Consider the following 17,722-nt stretch of genomic DNA (forward strand, 5'->3'; position numbering starts at 1 on the left):
ATTATTTAAAATCTAAAAAATGTTATATTTGTTTGGGTAGATCCAAAATTAGCTTTATTTATTGATTTAAAATTAACTAATTCTAATATATGTTTGCAAATCATGGATTTTAAAGAGTTGGTGGAATTGAGGGATATATTTATTAATTTTGACGGGTTGACGGGTAACCCGCGGATTGGCCCTAGCCCGGCTTGTTTTCTAGTAGGGTTGTGTATGCCAACCCTAACCCGGTCCGTTTAGACAACAAGCCAAGCCAGGCCGGGTTGAAACAAGCCGGGTTAGGGTCAACCCGCAAGCCGGGTTATAAATTGACAGCTCTACCCAAACCCAAATTCTATTTTTCTTCATCTCCTAGCTCTGCAACTTAACCCTAACTTTGTTTACAAAATCTAGCGCCATAATTCCCTCTAAAACTTTCGTGAAAATCAAATTCCCACTAAAATCCCCCAAAGTTCGCTCAATCTCCCAAAGTTTTCGCATCTTCTCAAATAAAACAGATTCAGTTTTCTCTCCAAAATGAAAGAAAATATAAAATCTCTCCAAACCCTAAAAAAAATCCATCTTCTGTTCGAAATTAAAGAAAAACTCGTTTTCTCGAATCTGCACAGAGCAGGTCAATTTTTCACATCTCATAGCAGGTCAATTCCATCTTTGGTCTAGATATCTACACAACACTCCTGACTAATTTGGGGGTTTAGTTTTCGTCACTCTCCAATCTCATAGCAGGTCAATTTTTCACATCTCCCTAAAGTTTCAATTCGGAGTTTCCTTAATTTGGGTTTTAATGTTTTTAATTTTTGTTTTATAGGTTTTTTTTCATTCTATCTGAAAATGCAATCTGAAGAAGGGTAATTTTCCAATTAATCCCTATTTTTTTTTTGTTAGAATTTTAACTAAACTCAGACTACAAAGTCTGACAGTGTCTTATGACTTGGTCTATTGATGTTTTTCTTTAATCAGCTCCAATACTAGTTTATCACACCGCCATTAGCAGGGATTTTTTTTTTGTATTTGGAAGTGGATTGTGTCTTTGTTGTTCCCTTTGTACTAGTTCAGGTTATGGCATTGCATCTTTTTATTCGAGACTTACCTGCTGTGTTGTGTGCCTGCTGTGATTGGTTTTCAAGATGTTGATTTCCTCTTGCTAATTAAAAGAGCTATTGTAAAAAGTATCTCTTTGCGAAGATAGACCCATATACTCCGTAGAAGTTTCATAGTTTAAAGAGTGCATTATCCTTGGTTTATTTCCTATGTAATTGCTTGGATGTTTCATCTGAGTTAGATGTTGGAGACTTGAGCATATTTTTACCTTCTTGGAAGTTCCTTTACTGACATTTGAAAGTAATTAAGTATGGATGTTTTTCATTTGAGAATTTGATTGAAATGAATGTTGAAAACGTTGTTTTACTGTCAGTTTTATGCGGTATTTTTCCTTTGATAACTGGCACAAATTAGAAAGGAATTATAAAATAGTTTCTTTTGGAAAATGTCTATATATATCTTAGATAAAATGGGTTTAAAGAGTTTGGTGTTTTGATTTTTCGTTTAGGAGATTTGGCCCTTGAGGTAGAACACCGTAAAACTAAAAACTGTAGGTTCACAGATCTGCTACCTACTTTCCGTATACTTTTGACCGACCATTTGAACTCGAAATTTGGATTTTTTAAATGATTATGAAAGGTGGTTCTTTCTACTTTCTAAATTGGGGTCAATATCTGAATTCCGACTTCTAACGAAGTCTGGAGAGCCTTGACAATCCAAACTGTTAGGAACTTGTTTCTGCGGCATTTTACCCAGATTTTTGCTATGCCTTGGTTAGCTTTCTCTTATTTACTTTTTATAATTTTGAACCAAGACTTGTTAGGTGGATTTAAACTTTCTAGTGAGACTAATTAAGGACTGGTTAATAAGTTAAGAACATAAAATGTAAGGAGGGGAAATAGATTAAGTTTCGATACCCGCCCGTAACCTCTGGAATTTGGGTTGATTCATGATCTGAATTTTGGGGTGTTACATGGTTGGTCGGTTGTACAATACCCAGAGATTTCTGATCCTGAATTATTCTAGTATTATACGGGATCTGGGTTTGGTTCTCATTGTAAAGTGTCTCACTGTATGTTCTTTCCAATTTTCTGGTGCATTTGCTTATGTTTTGATTTTTTTTTGATTTTTTTTTTGATTTGTATGGTTCTACACAGAATGGAAAATCAGCAAAATGGTGAGCACTTCAACACCTTAGCTACTGGTACAATACTAAATTATTTTCTTTCGTACTGATGTGTCTAAATATATTTTAGTAATATCATAGATTGCTAACTATTCACTCTAAGCAATTGTTGTCCCTGAAGAGAGAAATGTCCGACGTGATACCACTCTTGCATCTTTTATGGCAAAGCGGGAAGAAAAGAAAAAAGTTAATTGGGATGATGGCAAACCTAAAGGAGCCAATCAAGTGCGATATTCTGATGTCATTGGGTTATTGTTAAAACCATCTCGGAGGTTTAATTGGACCAAACACTGGGATAAGCAGGATACAGTGGTGAAGGATTGGCTGTGGGGTGAGCTTCAGGTGAACATACTTAGCAGAAGTTAATACCATGTTTGTTTATTTTGCGTCCCATATGATTAGTACCCGATGTGATGGAAAAAATAGTTGGTAAATGCGCATACTGTTTAAACGTTATAATTATAATGATAATCTTTTCTGTTCGGCATTGTCAATGTGCAGCACGTATTGCTACTTTACAAAATTTATTTGTACCATGCTCTATGTTTGTAGGCTTGTAGCCATCAACTCAGAACTAAACATCGCTAAGAAATTTAGTCTTGTGTAAGCAATTGAGATTGTTATCATATTCCTTGTGTTCCTCATGCTTTTGTTGCTTTCAACCAGTTAAGTTGAAGAACTTAAATTGTTGATCAAACAATTTTGAAAAAATATGAAGTCACATGTCCGAGGTTTAATATGTTTGTGAATAAGTTATGCTGCTAAAATTACTTTTCTGGTCACATCAATGATTTTGTGGAGTTATCAAATAAATATTGCTATGAACTCGTTGATTAGCCACATCAATGATTTTGTTATTCTATTTTGACACTAAAGCTGTAGGTGTTTACCTGTTAGTTGTTCACAGATATAGTCATTACAAGTTATCATTTTTTGTCTGTTTCAGGATTTGTTCATAGTAGATGAACGTTATAAAACTGCCACCCTCTCTATTGCTGGTGATATATTTAGGGGAAAGAAAGGTACATGAAAGGGAAAATACTTTACACGGCACGATACAACTGAAAAACGTAACCAGCTGCTTTAACTGAAGGGGAGTGGAAGGATCTCGTGACATTCTAGGAAACTAATGCAACACACCAGGTAAGTTCACACATCTTATATGTATGGGTTTATGTTTTGGTTATACATCAGGTCCAATTAATTCTGCCTTTTATATTCGTAAGAAAATATTCCGAACAAAATGTCAAGAGTAGAAGCTGCCAACAAGTAAAGCACACAATGGGCAGGAAAAACCACACTCGATGCAAAGCTGAAACGGTGCATACATAATTTGGTCTTTACAACCAATTTTCACTTTGCAACTTCAATTTTTTATTTTTGGATTTAAGTAAGGAGACATGAACCTGTAAAAATTAGAAGTTTTTTATTTGTAACTGTACTTAGGCATGTCTTTCTATTCGCATGTTGTAGCATTTGTTGATCATCCAGATGGCTTAACTGCAAATTGCAAAACCTTGTCAAGAATATGAATATCATATGCTAGGATAGTGCCTGAAGTTTTTCATATTTTTCTTTCAATTACTATTATTCATTGTACGTGATGGAATTTGTACAGGCTGAAGATAATCGAGGGAACCCACCAACTGATGGTGATGTGTTCATTAAAACCCATGTGAATAAAAAAACTGGAAAATCTTTGGACCCAATTTCACAAGGCTTCGTAGTAAGTATCTGCTCTAGTAAGGTTCATACACTTCTTATCATAGAAGATAAGATCTTTTATCCTACATTTTTTCTGACATACATAGGTCCAAATGAGGGAACAATCAGGGTTGGATGAGAATAGGTTTGATGAGGATGGTAACCAACAACCAATTAGTGATGAAGTCTATGGAAATGTAGTACCTACAACAAGGCAAAAACGTGTAAGAGATGAAAGATATCCGACATGCTCTTGTTATGAGAGAAATGAAGATTTTGAGAGACGAATGAAAGAGCGGGACGAAGATTTTGATAGGCGAATCAGGGAACGAGATGCAGAATGGGAGGAACGGATAAAAACACGTGATGAGGAGGCTAAGATGCGTGAGAACAAAATGTTGTAATATGTTAGATTATGATGCAGGCCAGGGCACGTTTTGAGTCCGGGGCAGTTTTCAGGACCTTCAGATTACCACTTCAGACCTGCGCAACCACTATTTGCACCCTGGGAGCAGCCTTACAGACCTTTAGAGCAACATAACAGATATGAGGAGCAGCCTTATAGACATGAGGAACGTCTTGTTAGACCTGCGAATCAGCCTTACAAACATGAGGAACAACTCGTTAGACCTGCGGAGCAGTCTAACAGAATTGATGAGGAACTGTACAAATCTCAAAATGATTGTAAGTATCATTTTCCTTGATTTTAAATTTATAGAATTCTGACTATCTCAAACAAACATGTGAATTAACTTTTAAGTGGTCATAATTGTTGGTATGTTAGTATGATATTTACTCTTTGCATGTTGGTGTTATATTTAATATTTCTCTCATAGCCCAATATTTTTAGACATGATGATTCTCTGCCACTCCGTGATGTTTTTTTTTACTTATTGGTGTTTGTTTTGATATATAATGTTCTTTTCTCTTGTTGGTGTTTGTTTTGATCTGTTTAGCAAGAGCGCGAGGCCTAGAGGTGGACGTCTGGGATGGATTTAGCATTGAATATGTCTAGTCTGAAGATTAAACTTTCTTTGAAGTTTGTTTACTTGGGGATTGTGTAAATCTTTTCTTATGTCAAAGTTGGAATCACCATACTCTGTAACAGATATTTTTCGTTTTAATTCAATTTGAATTCTTTGTTCTGATTTAATTTATGCGAGTAAAATGATTTCTTTTTAATACAATTTTACAAGCTTTTGGTGTGGCAAAAATACTTTTTAAATAAAAGAAAATTAAAATTATATATTAAAAAAAATTATTTCTAGCCGCACATTATTGCATCACTAGCTGTGTGGCAAATTTTTTTTAGAATAAAATGAAACTGAAAATAAAATAATAATTAAATTATAAAAATGCCTTTTGCTTCATGTTATTGCCTCGCCTTTTGGTGTGGCATAAAACTTATTTATAAATAAATTAAAGATGCAAATAAAATAATAATTAAATTATAGAAATGCTTTTTGCCTCGTGTTATTGCCTCACCTTTTGGTGTGGCATATAACATATCTATTTCCTCACTATATTAAAGGTGTGCCAACAACTTCTTCTCACACGGTTTGTTTCCACACAGTGTGGCAAAAAACTTTTATGTGGCAAAAGGATGTTGCCACACAAAAAGTGGATTCTTGCCATACAATCGATGTGTTGCAGTACATGAAGTTTCTTGTAGTGATCGGATCTTTCCATTCTTCTTCACCACCGGGACGATGTTGGCTAACCAGGTCGGATGCTGGATAGTTTTGATAAACTTGGCTTTCAGCAATCGTTCCACTTCTTCTTTTATTGCGAGAGCAGTAGTCCTTGGGAACTCTCTACTTCTTTGTTTTATTGGCTGGAATTCAGGAGATACCCCGAGGTTATGAACTACGAGGCTGCTGTCTAGGACGGTATTTCGTCATAATCGTAAGCGAAAACGTCTTTGTATTCCCTAAGCAAGGCGATCAAGGCTTCCATTTCTTCTGCGCCCAAGCTTTTACTGATCATGATCGACCGCTTGTCTTCCTCTGTTCCGATGTTGATTTTTTCTATATAATCCATGGTGAGGTCTTTGGGGGATCGCTCTTCTGCGGTCTGTGTGTTCGTATTAAGTAATTCTCGTAATTCTTCATCATCAATTTTATTGTATGGGAGCTTGCTGACGTTTTGCTCGTCCGAGGGGGCCTCTACATCAAGTGTGCCGGAGTTCTGTATGCTTGTAGACGCTCCCTCGGTTAATTGTTATAAACGGTACACGTGTCCCCCGTCTGGTTTTGAGAAACGCTGGAACCTAGGTTGCTCTTCGTGTTTCCGCTTTCTTTCCGCTGGGAACGTCATCCTGGACGGGCTGAAGACTGACTTAGTCGGCTCCGTTTTCTCTTCCTCGCTCCATTTCGGTAGCGGGGTAAGTTTCACGTCGGGAATTTCATCCGCCTCCTTGGTCAAATCATAAAAAACCTCATCTGCCATGTAAGCTTCTTCCGGGTCAAAGGGGTGGCTCATGGCAGGTATCCGGAATTGTCTTCCTCCTATGTTAGTTTTGACACACTGATGATATGTCGATGCCACCACTTTATGGTTGAGTAACTACCCTCACCCTAGCAGTACATGGAATGTCGTGTCATCTTCTAGCACATAGAAAAGGGTGAGTCCACGAATGGGACCAATCTTCATAACCAAATGGACAATCTCAATCGTCGTTTGAGTATGCCCTCCAAACCCTTTCACCGTTATGGTTCGCATCTTAATTGCCGACTGCTGTACTCCAAGGAAGTCTAGTGATGTGTAGAGATTAGATTTAAAGATGCGCCGCCGTCTAAGAAGTCGCTCTTCAAAGGAACCTTATTGATATACGCAGTCAGGTACAAGGGTCTGAGGTGCTCCCCGGGATAGAAAATGCCCCCGTCTGTGAACACGGTAGCTTTTTTGGGGAGGGAATTGTAAGGATTTGCTGACGCGATTGCTGCAATAGCTTTAGCTGCTTCCCTGCTATGATCCTCGTTAAAACCCAGCGAGTCAAAAAAACTGCTGGGCCAACACTGTTCGCGCGAATTTGCTAACGACACCATCTGTATTTGTAAACGCGCGGCCTTCTACGGTAACCTTGCATGCCTCTTCGTCCTTTCTTCCCATGGTTGCCATTCGTCTCCACTGGGATCATGAGAAAGCATCATTACTTGATTTTGAATTTATTTTCCTCCCTCTGGATCTCCCATTTCAATTTCTCCCAGTTCCAGTTTCTTCTGAAATATTCTTAGGTTGTAGCAGTCGACCGTGGGGTGCTGTACTCTGCGATGGAAGTGACAGTACTTGGCGTTGCTCTTCTGGGTATCGGTGGGATCCTCCCTCGTTGGCGGCAACTGAATTTCTTTATTCGCCACCCACTGCTCTAGGAGCCCGATAATCTGCTCTTTATTACAGGGCAATGGGGGAGGAAGCGGTTGATCCCTATATGACTGATTTATTTGCGCGCCCCAGCCTTCTTGGTTGTTATTTACGCGGGTGTTCCTTGGTGTTGTTGAGACGGTGTTGACCGCGTTGCGCCAAACATAATCCGAGTTGCTTTCGTCGACATAATCGGCGATTCTTGCTGCCGTTTCTTCCAGTTCGACGAAGGTTGGGAATCGGAAGTTCACCAGGCTTTTCTTGAAACTTGATATCATTCCGCGTATGAAGATTTCCACTAGTGCATCTTCTTTAACGTCCTCATGGCAATCCAGCGCGAAATGATGAAACAGAGTGATATACTTCCCCACGTCTTCTCCTAACCATTGGTTGCATTTACTCAAGTCGATGGTCGTGACTTTCCTTTTGGCGGAGTGAAATTTTCTGAGAAAGTGTGTAGACAGGTCCGTCCATGAGATGATGCTTCCGGGCTTTAGGTTGTCGTACCAAGAAAAGTCCGTATCGGTCAACGACTTCGGGAACTCCTTTAGGAATAACTTACCATCAAAGGCTCGATCGTTCATAGAGGCGACGAATCTGCTAAGATGTTCTCGCGCATTCCCCAGTCCATCATACACTTTGAATTTTGGTGAAGTATAATCCTCTGGATATTGATATTTCACGATCTCAGGGGTGTATGGTCTTGCCATAAAACCATAATTGTTCTGTTTCACCACTTTGTAGTTTGTATCGAAGAACTTGGCCGTCGTCTCCTGTGTCATCATTCCGTGATCCTCTCCTCTATCCTCGGCGCTTTCCAAGGATTTTTTTGCGCTTTGCTCGTTGCTAGCTTCTTTCAGCAATATTCTCAACTCTCTTTCCCTGCGGATGTGTTCCTCCAACTCTTTCTGCATTTTCTTTAGAGTGGGCTGAGCGAGTGACGCGTTTCCACCCTCTATTTGACTATCCTTCTCTTGCGCCACTTCAGGTCTTCTCGCTTGTAAGATTGGGTCCGTCACTATCCCTATCCGCTCCCCTTCTGGATTAAGGGGCGGATTATTCAACTGATCGTTAGTCGCGTTTGGGCTAGTACCACTCGGCTGCATCATGATAGACTAGGAACGAGCCTCCGGGTGTGGTGCGAAATGTTAATACCATAATTCTCGTTGTGTTCTACCCGTCATAGTGTACCAAGATGACCTCAGTTTTCTGAGAATAGTATGAGAGAGAGTTGTCTTTCCGTTGTACCTTTTCCTTTCTTATATAGACTTTCCAAAAGCCCCTTCTTTTTATGACATCTTTCCATGTGTTCTAAACCTCCTTAATTACTATTAATGCCATCCCTTCTCTAATATAACCTCCTTCTTCCCTGTTAATTCCTTCATTGTCCCTTCCACCTCATGGATACTTCATTGGTGGACTTGGGACCTAGTCCCCATGTTCTATGTGTAGCCTTCCCCTTCTTTGGGGCACCCTAGCCCAGTTAAAGGGAGTTATTTTTCATGTATCAACAAGTGTGAACTACCAAATAATTCTACCCCTTTTTGTCAATATAAATTGGCAAAGGTACGAAAACTACGTGATCATAATGAAATTCTCAAAGAGATATTTCATGACTAAAAGAGAACATATCAACTTGTTTCAATAATTTCACATAGTCGAAACTTAGTGTATTCATCAAGGAGTTAATAAAGATACAAGATAACTCCTACAATATTTCACAGCCGCACTCCCCATAAAGATTTGAAAATCAAGCACAAGTTCAATTAAGAACTCTCCGCCATAATATGTCATTTCCGAAAGAACAACATGACCGACCTTACTTTTACAAGAAAAGAAGGATTTCTTTGATCATTAACAAATCACATTGATTTGTATCTGGTAAACTCGAATAAATTAACCACAAGAAGACCTTATTGATTAATTTAATCGGAGATGCTCAACATAAGAAAACTTACGGATCCATACAATATTCTCACATAAAAGTGGATCAGGGAAAGATCAATACTGCAGAATTTTTCAAATGTTCATTTTATCTTTTATCAATATTTGCATAATGACACAATAGACTTAACTTTTGAGCATATGTGATAGTTACAGTTCACGGACGTAAACACAACATATCTCATAAAATATTTTTGCAATATATAAAACCAATAAAAATTAATACTGCAAAATCATCTTCCAAATAACTTAGAATTTAAATAAATAAATCTAAAAACATGACAAGATGAAAATCGTTGAAATAGCTATGTGTAATCACAATATTTGCTATCTCAAACCCTAGTTATCCTTCTTAAAACATAAGAATAAATTCTCATAAGAAGTTTCCTAAATAAAATAAAAAGTACAGACTTCTTTGATAACTTCATACCTCTCCATGACTCCATCATAAAAGGTATTATTGATATCCTTGATCCTTTTGACCATAGAAACTCCATGTTCATGAGTTAGAACATTCACTTTTCGGTCAACAATACGGGCAAGTTGCATGGCCTTGATGCAATTAGAGATGAGCTTCTTCTGGTTCCGTATCAAGACCTTTTGATTTTCAAGGATTTTGGTTTGACCACCAATGAGATGATTTATTTTCAGTTGAAGGTTTGCAAGTTCGACCTTTGAGTCATTCTGAAAATGAATTAAATCCTTGACTGATTCAGCAATCCAAGAGTTTTACTCTTTCCTTGCAATCGTCTTCTTCAAAACAAGTTCTTGAACCGAACTGTATCCGCTGATGTCTTTTTCCATATCAAGATTCACCACTTCCTGAGATCTTGGAGAGTTCTCCATATTTTTTAATAGGGATGGAAAACAATATAATATATATGTTCGTGAACAAGAGTAGGAAAACCCTTGTTATGGAAACCCTATACGAACTCTTTAAGAAGAAGAATACACAGACGTTCGCAGACCGGTTATGAAAAGTTAATGGGGCAGCAAAGATCCAAAATAAGGAAACACAGTATCTATTTTCAGATACCTTATATATACTTTCGTAGCTCGATAATCAAAAGATTCACGATTAGAGCACAAGAAAAAATCAAGATACATTAGTTACTAGGAGTCAAGATATGACTCAACATTCACCTAAGAAAATAATCTTTATTTCAAAGATAAAACACACAACAAGATAATATCATACAATGGACTTGAGTCTCCCACAAAATTATCCTTGCAACTCTCAAGTTAGTTCGAAGGATAAAAATACCTAGGGACAAGGTAACGGAATGAGATGGAATTACATTATGCATATTGAGGGAAGAGTTGTAAATATTATCTGAGTGTTTGAGTTGTGTATTCCTTACCTTCCTTCGGTTAAATCCAGCAGATTTAGACATTGAACTTTTTGAAATTCCATCAGAAGGATTTTTCTGAGGATTAAGTCTAGGACCTCTTGAGATCCGCTCCAGAGAATAAAGATTACGAGAATCCCATCTCCTAGACTTAGACCAACCAGACTTAGTCTCATAACTATTGGGAACATATATATTAGTGGTGTAAGAAGTTGCACCATTATGAAGAACACGATTCCTGCAAAGATTTCTAAAGGAGCGACCTCGAAAACGCTTTTTATGAGATTTCTGGTTTCCTGCATGAATGAAATCCACTATTGATGTCGTCAGACAGTTTACTCTGTTGATTGTAAAAACAAGTATATTTTGAAGATCATAAATCTGTTTCTTTCTAGCGAATAATGTAGAACATTATGATTCCTTTTCCCGCAGAATGAACATGTTAGTAGAAAATAAACATTGGATGAATCCTGCTTTAGACTCATAGCCTTTTCGGAAATCTGCAAGTCACGCAAGCGTTTCTTAGCAGACAACTCTTAGGAGTAATTTTCTCCATGCTAGGTAATACCACATAAGTATTAGAGATAGGCACTGAAGATGACTTACTCACTAAAATAGAGTTTTCCCTTTTCAAGGACTTGCACTGTTCCTGAGCTAGAGAGAGATGTAACAAGTTTATCTTTTTCAACACGATAACTGTTCAATTCTGATGAATAAGTCTTGATTAAACGTTCTTCTCTAATTGAGTCTTCTTTTAATAGAATCTTCAAGTATACTAATATTTTCGCGCTGTAGAGTAGTTTCTTGAACAAGATTTTAGATATTGTTAGAAAAAATCTCAACAATACTATAGAGATCATGTTCTCTATCAAGTGACTTCTCAAGTTCATCAGTAAGATGAGCATATTTTTTTTCAAGAGATATGATTTTAGAGACTTGAATATCAATAATCTCAACAGATTTTTTGAAGTTCTCGTGAGCTCCATCTCAGATTCTGACAAAGTGTCAACTGTCACTAAAGGGAATGTTATCAGAATCTGATAGCAAAAATTTTCTACCTCGGGATTCAGAAGAATATACTAAGGAATTATCCTTTGAGGTAAGCCCAAGACATTTGGCATAGTCAAAAACTTTGGAAGACATTTCTAAGTGCGTAAAAGTGAGGTAAACTTTTATCCACAGAAATCAGATTGCTACAAACACAGACTTATGAGGTCTTATCGTGTTTGCCTGCTCTGATACCAATTGAAAATGCGGGGGTACAACAACCACACCTAATAATTCGTTCGGAAATCTGTATGGACAAACTCCAATATAAGCGAGCTCAATCAAGAGATATATCATAGAGCTTAATCTCAATTTCTCAACACAATCTGCAATCGAACAGATAGAAATCTGTGAACCTGATTGTTATGAGAAATAACTTGGACGGTACCAAAGAACAACGCCCAACTGCCAATCAATTCCCGTCCAATAATCAAGGTCAGATTTACCAATTGATTAAACTACGCACAACCTGTGCTATTTCAATTATCTAAAAAATATAATGCAGAAAAGAAATAACACAAATACCATAAATTTTTTTAATGAAGAAACCGCAAATGCAGAAAAACCTCGGGACCTAGTCCAGATTGAACACCACACTGTATTAAGCCGCTACAGACATTAGCCCACTATAAGTTAACTTCGGACTGGAATGTAGTTGAGACCTAACCAAGTCTCACATCGATTAAGGTATAGTCGCGTTCCCTACGCCTCTAGATCCATGCCAGATTCTGCGTAACTTGATTTCCTTAATTGATCTCACCCATAACTAAGACTTTCTACGACCCAAAGTCGAAGATTTATAAACAAATCTGTCTACCACAGATAATTCTATTCTGATAGATAAATCTGTCTCCCACAGAAGTACCTATGAAGTTTCGTTTCGTCTTATGATAAATCAAGGTGAAAAGGAACCAATTGATAATCCGGTCTTATACTCCCGAAGAGTAGCCTAGAAATATCAATCACCTCATAATAACTTAACTATATGGTGGTAGAAGAAGTTATTGCGGAATCACAAAGTCTGAGACAAAGAACTTTGTGACTACTCTCTATATCTTGCCTATCGGAGATAAATCTCGAGAAAATCTTAGAGAAGATAGTACTCAATACGCTAGAACAAGTAGGATCAGAACACACAACTACAGAGAAAAAAGTTAGGTCTGGCTTCACGAATCCCAAATGAAATCTTTAAGGTTCCCGAACCTGGATCATAACAATACAATTCGCATACTAGGTATGCATACCGTTTTGCATCTAGACATGGTCAATTGTTCTAAACTCCCATTTCAATCATTAAAACATCCTTAGAAGACGACAACAACTATCTCACACAAACTATTAGCTTCAAGTAATTTTCAAGTGATCGAATGATCAATACGAAACATTCCAAGTCGACATCAAATGATTGTCTCACACAAATCATATAATAGTGTTCAAGGCGATTTTTCACATGATCATCTTTTGACTTAATATTTAGATTCCAATAAATAAATCAGTTCCAACTAAACTCGTAAAGAATACTGATGAACATAGTTAAAGCAGAAAGCTCCCAACACATATTTCGAGAAATAGATAACCGAGATAAACCCAGCTCGAAATATCAAATGTGTATAATGTAAAAGTATATATAGTTATACGACTGTTTGAGGGTGAAAACGGATACTGCTGCTTTTGGTAAATTCTGTGTGTGTGGGTGAGAAACGAGTCTAAACCCTAAACAATGTACTGCAAGGGAGTACTTTGATTCGAGAGATCAATCTGTACAAATACGGCCTAAACCAAGAAATGGCCGTTCCAGACTTGCTTCGGCCGCAAAGTGAAGGAGAAGGGTTGGTCTTAGGGAGGGAAGCGAAGAGAGTGATGAGACCAGAATAGTTGATTCAGGAAGAGTAGTTGTTTTACGACTTGTATCAGAAAGTGGAAAGCTAACAGATGGGAAGCTAACAAGTGATTTCTGAGTGTTGTATTCTCCCGACCAAAAACTTGTTCTTTGGTGGAAATAAGTGAGACCTATTTATACAAGTCGCAACGAAACGTACCCTGGTCTCGTAAGAAGTGGAAACAGTTGAGTAAATATGAAGAAAGCGGTAACGGGTAACGCCTGGAATTGATGTTTCCATAATGAAGGAAACGTTTCACCATTACTTATTGTATTTACTAACCGCCTCACTCTTATGACACTTTCTTGTAACGGGCGTAGTGTACGCCGCACGCTTTAAACCGCCAGATCAATACCCTGATGAGCATCCCCCAGTTTGTGACACGTTTTGATGTCTCGAGTGTTTTCGTGGAAAACGTGTAGCATGTTACTATTGTTTGGAAAGTTAAGATTGAGAGGCTTGCCGGTTCGGTGGTGAGTTTCGACGGCCGAGATTTCGTATCTTGAGAGGAAGTTTAGCCGTTGATTGTGGTTACCTTCCGTTGGTAGCCAGTGGCGTGACCACGGTGCTGGCATGGCTTGCGTATGCTCTTGGCGTGGATAATTAGGGTTTGGTGCCGTGACGAAAGAATTGGCATAGTTAAGTATGTGTCATGGCCAAAGAGTTGGCAGCGTATCCAAAGGTTTCCATAAGTTGTTTGGTGGCAAGTTTGTACGACTGAGATCTGCATCTTAGGAGGAAGGATAACTGTTGATTGTTGCAACCTTCCGTTTGGCAGCCAGCGGCATGGAGGCATGGTTGGCATGGCTTTGGCGTGGCCAAATTAGGGATTTGGCACCGTGGCCAAGAGTTTGCACCATAACAAAGAGATTGCCACAAGTCGTTTGGTGGAAAGTTTGTATGGATGAGATCTGCATCTCAGGAGGAAGGATAGCCATTGATTGTTGCAACACTTCGCTTGGCAGCCAGCGGCCTTGAGGCATGACCATCATGGTTTAGGCGCGGCCAAGCTAGGATTTTGGCATAGTTTTAGGCACGACCAAAATTAGGGTTTTGGCATAGTTTAGGCGCGACCAAAATTAGGGCTTGGCATTGGGCCAAAAGTTGCTACGCGTTTGATGGCGAACTTGGACGACTGAGATTTGCATCTCAGAAGGAAGGGTGGCCGTTGATTGTTGCAACCTTTTGTTTGGTAGCCAGCGGCATGGAGGCATGTCCGGCATGGCTTTGGCATGGTTTAGGCGCGACCAAGCTAGGATTTTGGCATAGTTTTAGGCGCGGCCAAAATTAGGGTTTTGGCATAGTTCAGGTGCGACCAAAATTAGAGCTTTGGCATTGGGACAAAAGTTTCCATGCGTTTGGTGTCGAACTTGGACGACTGAGATTTGCATCTCAGAAGGAATGGTGGCCGTTGATTTTTGCAACCCTTCGTTTGGCGGCCAGCGACATGGACATGGACGACATGGATTTGGCATGGTTTAGGCGCAACCAAGCTAGGATTTTGGCATTGGGCCAAAAGTTGCCACGCGCTTGGTGGCGAACTTGGACGACTGAGATTTGCATCTCAGAAGGAAGTGTGGACGTTGATTGTTGCAACCCTTCGTTTGGAAGCCAGCGGCATGGAGGTATGGCCGGTATGGATTTGGCATGGTTTAGGCACGGCCAAGCTAGGATTTTGGCATAGCTTTAGGCGCGACCAAAATTAGGGTTTTGGCATAGTTCAGGCGCGACCAAAATTAGGGATTTGGCGTCGGGCCAAAAGTTGCCACGCGTTTGGTGGCGAACTTGGACAGCTGAGATTTGCATCTCAGAAGGAAGGGTGGCCGTTGATTTTTGCAACCTTTAATTTAACAGCCAACGACATGGAGGCATGGCCGACATGGCTTTGGCATGGTTTAGGCGCGACCAAGCTAGGATTTTGGCATAGTTTTAGGCGCGGCAAAAATTAGGGTTTTGGCATAGTATAGGCGCGGCCAAAATTAGGGCTTGGAATTGGGCCAAATGTTGCCACGCGTTTGGTAGCGAACTTGAACAGCTGAGATTTTCATCTCAGAAGGAAGGGTGTCCATTGATTGTTGCAACTCTTCGTTTGGCATCCAGCGACATGGAGGCATGGCCCGCATGGCTTTGGCAGGGTTTTGGTGCGGCCAAGCTAGGATTTTGGTATTGGGCCAAAAGTTGGCACACGTTTGGTGGCGAACTTGGACTGATGAGACTTGCGTCTCAGAAGGAAGGGTGGCCTTTGATTGTTGCAACCCTTTGTTTGGCATCCAGGGGTATGGAGGCATGGCTCGCATGGCTTTGGTATGGTTTAGGCGTGACCAAGTTAGGATTTTGGCATAGTTTTAGGCGCGGCCAAAATTAGGGTTTTGGCATAGTTCAGGCGCGACCAAAATTAAGGCTTTGGCATTGGGCCAAAAGTTGCCACGCGTTTGGTGGCGAACTTGGACTACTGAGGTTTGCATCTCAGGAGGAAGGGTGGCCGTTGATTGTTGAAACCCATCGTTTGGTAGCCAGCGGAATGGAGGCATGACCTTGGTGCGGAGGTCTGGATGGCATGGCATGCCATTGGCACGATGGTGCGGCTGGCATGGTCGGCATGCCTTTGGCACAGAGATGTGGCTGGCATGGCATGCCATTGGCGCGATGGTGCGGCTGGCATGGTTGGCGTGCATTTGGCGCGGAGATGTGGCTGGCATGGCATGCCATTGGCACGGTGGTGCGGCTGGCATGGTTGGCATTCCCATGGCACGGAGATGTGGCTGGCATGGCATGCCATTGGCACGGTGGTGCAACTGGCATGGTTGGCATGCCTTTGGCGCGGAGATGTGGCTGGCATGGCATGCCATTGGCACGGTGGTGCGGCTGACATGGTTGGCATGCCTTTGGCGCGGAGATGTGGATGGCATGGCATGCCATTGGCACGGTGGTGCGGTTGGCATGGTTGTCATGCCTTTGACGCGGATATATGGCTAGCATAGCAGGCCATTGGAACGTTTGGCTAGCATGCGTGGCTGGCATGTGTAGAGATGATGCAGTCAGTACCGAGGGCTCTGCCGTGGAGCATGGCATATACATAAAAAAGGTATCCCGATAATTTTACGCAGACATGTTGAGTGGTTCAATAAATGTGCTAGTGGCGAAATTATTACTCAAGTGTGACGTCACTGTTTGACTAAGGTTATACGATTTTAACCCTAAGCTAAAATCCACCATCAACATTAAGTCCCCTGCTTAGCTCGGAACAGGGGCTTTGTTGTGAGGTAAGCATAAGATGGTGACAGACAAGGACAAAATCGAAACGACAAGTCATGAAGAGATGGTCAGGAATATCCGTCTAACCTTTTTCGGTAGGTAAGGAGAATTCGTGATTCTTGTATTTGTGGTTTTGCGTAGATTTTCCTCGTGGTGCTGCTAGCTAGGCCGCGAAGTGGTAAAGGTGGTTGCTGGTTGAGATGCAGAATGTTGGCATCAGCTTGGAATGCTGGCATCGGCCTGGAATGGATGTGCGCCATCCGGGCTAGACTTGAGAATGCAGAACGGAGCCGTCGGCATAGACTCGGCGCTAATTGGAGCCGCTAGCATTGGATTGGCTTGGAATGAGGAGTTAGCATTGGATCGGCTTGGAATGAGCCGTTAGCATTGGATCGGCTCGGATTCGGAGTGGCGCGAACTATTGGCTTGGCATAGCGCCGGCTTGGCGTGGATGCTACCTTGGACTTGGCGTGGTGCAGACTGCTGGCTTGGCACGGCGTGACGCGGACTTTTGGCACCGTGCAACCTGCTATTGCGAGCCTGGTTGCCTCTTTCCATGCGTGGCTTCAAGTAGGAAATCCCTTCCTTATTTAAATTCCAAAAACGCTGCGGCTACAAAAGGGGATGTGACTCTTCCTCCTTATGTCATATTGCTGGTTTTGCTTCCGAGTCTCGGTGTTTGCGGTGGAGTAGTAGTAATAACGCTGGAAAGCATGTTCCCAGTACGTATCTCTATTTTCTTTACTCTTGATTAGTATTTTGACGGGAGATTTCACTGAGGCTGAGTTTTTGGATGTATGTAGGCCCATCTTGTCTGCTCGGCATCCGTTTCTCTTTCTCTTTAAGGTTTCCGCAGTATATATGCCGGTGAAATTATATCATTTCCCTCTTTTCATTGCAAAGGTTTCTTCTTGCCGAGTCCATATTTATTATGTCAATCAGAAGTGGATCAT

The sequence above is a fragment of the Papaver somniferum genome, chromosome 6, assembly GCF_003573695.1.
Source record: "Papaver somniferum cultivar HN1 chromosome 6, ASM357369v1, whole genome shotgun sequence".
In the NCBI taxonomy this organism is placed as follows: domain Eukaryota; kingdom Viridiplantae; phylum Streptophyta; class Magnoliopsida; order Ranunculales; family Papaveraceae; genus Papaver; species Papaver somniferum.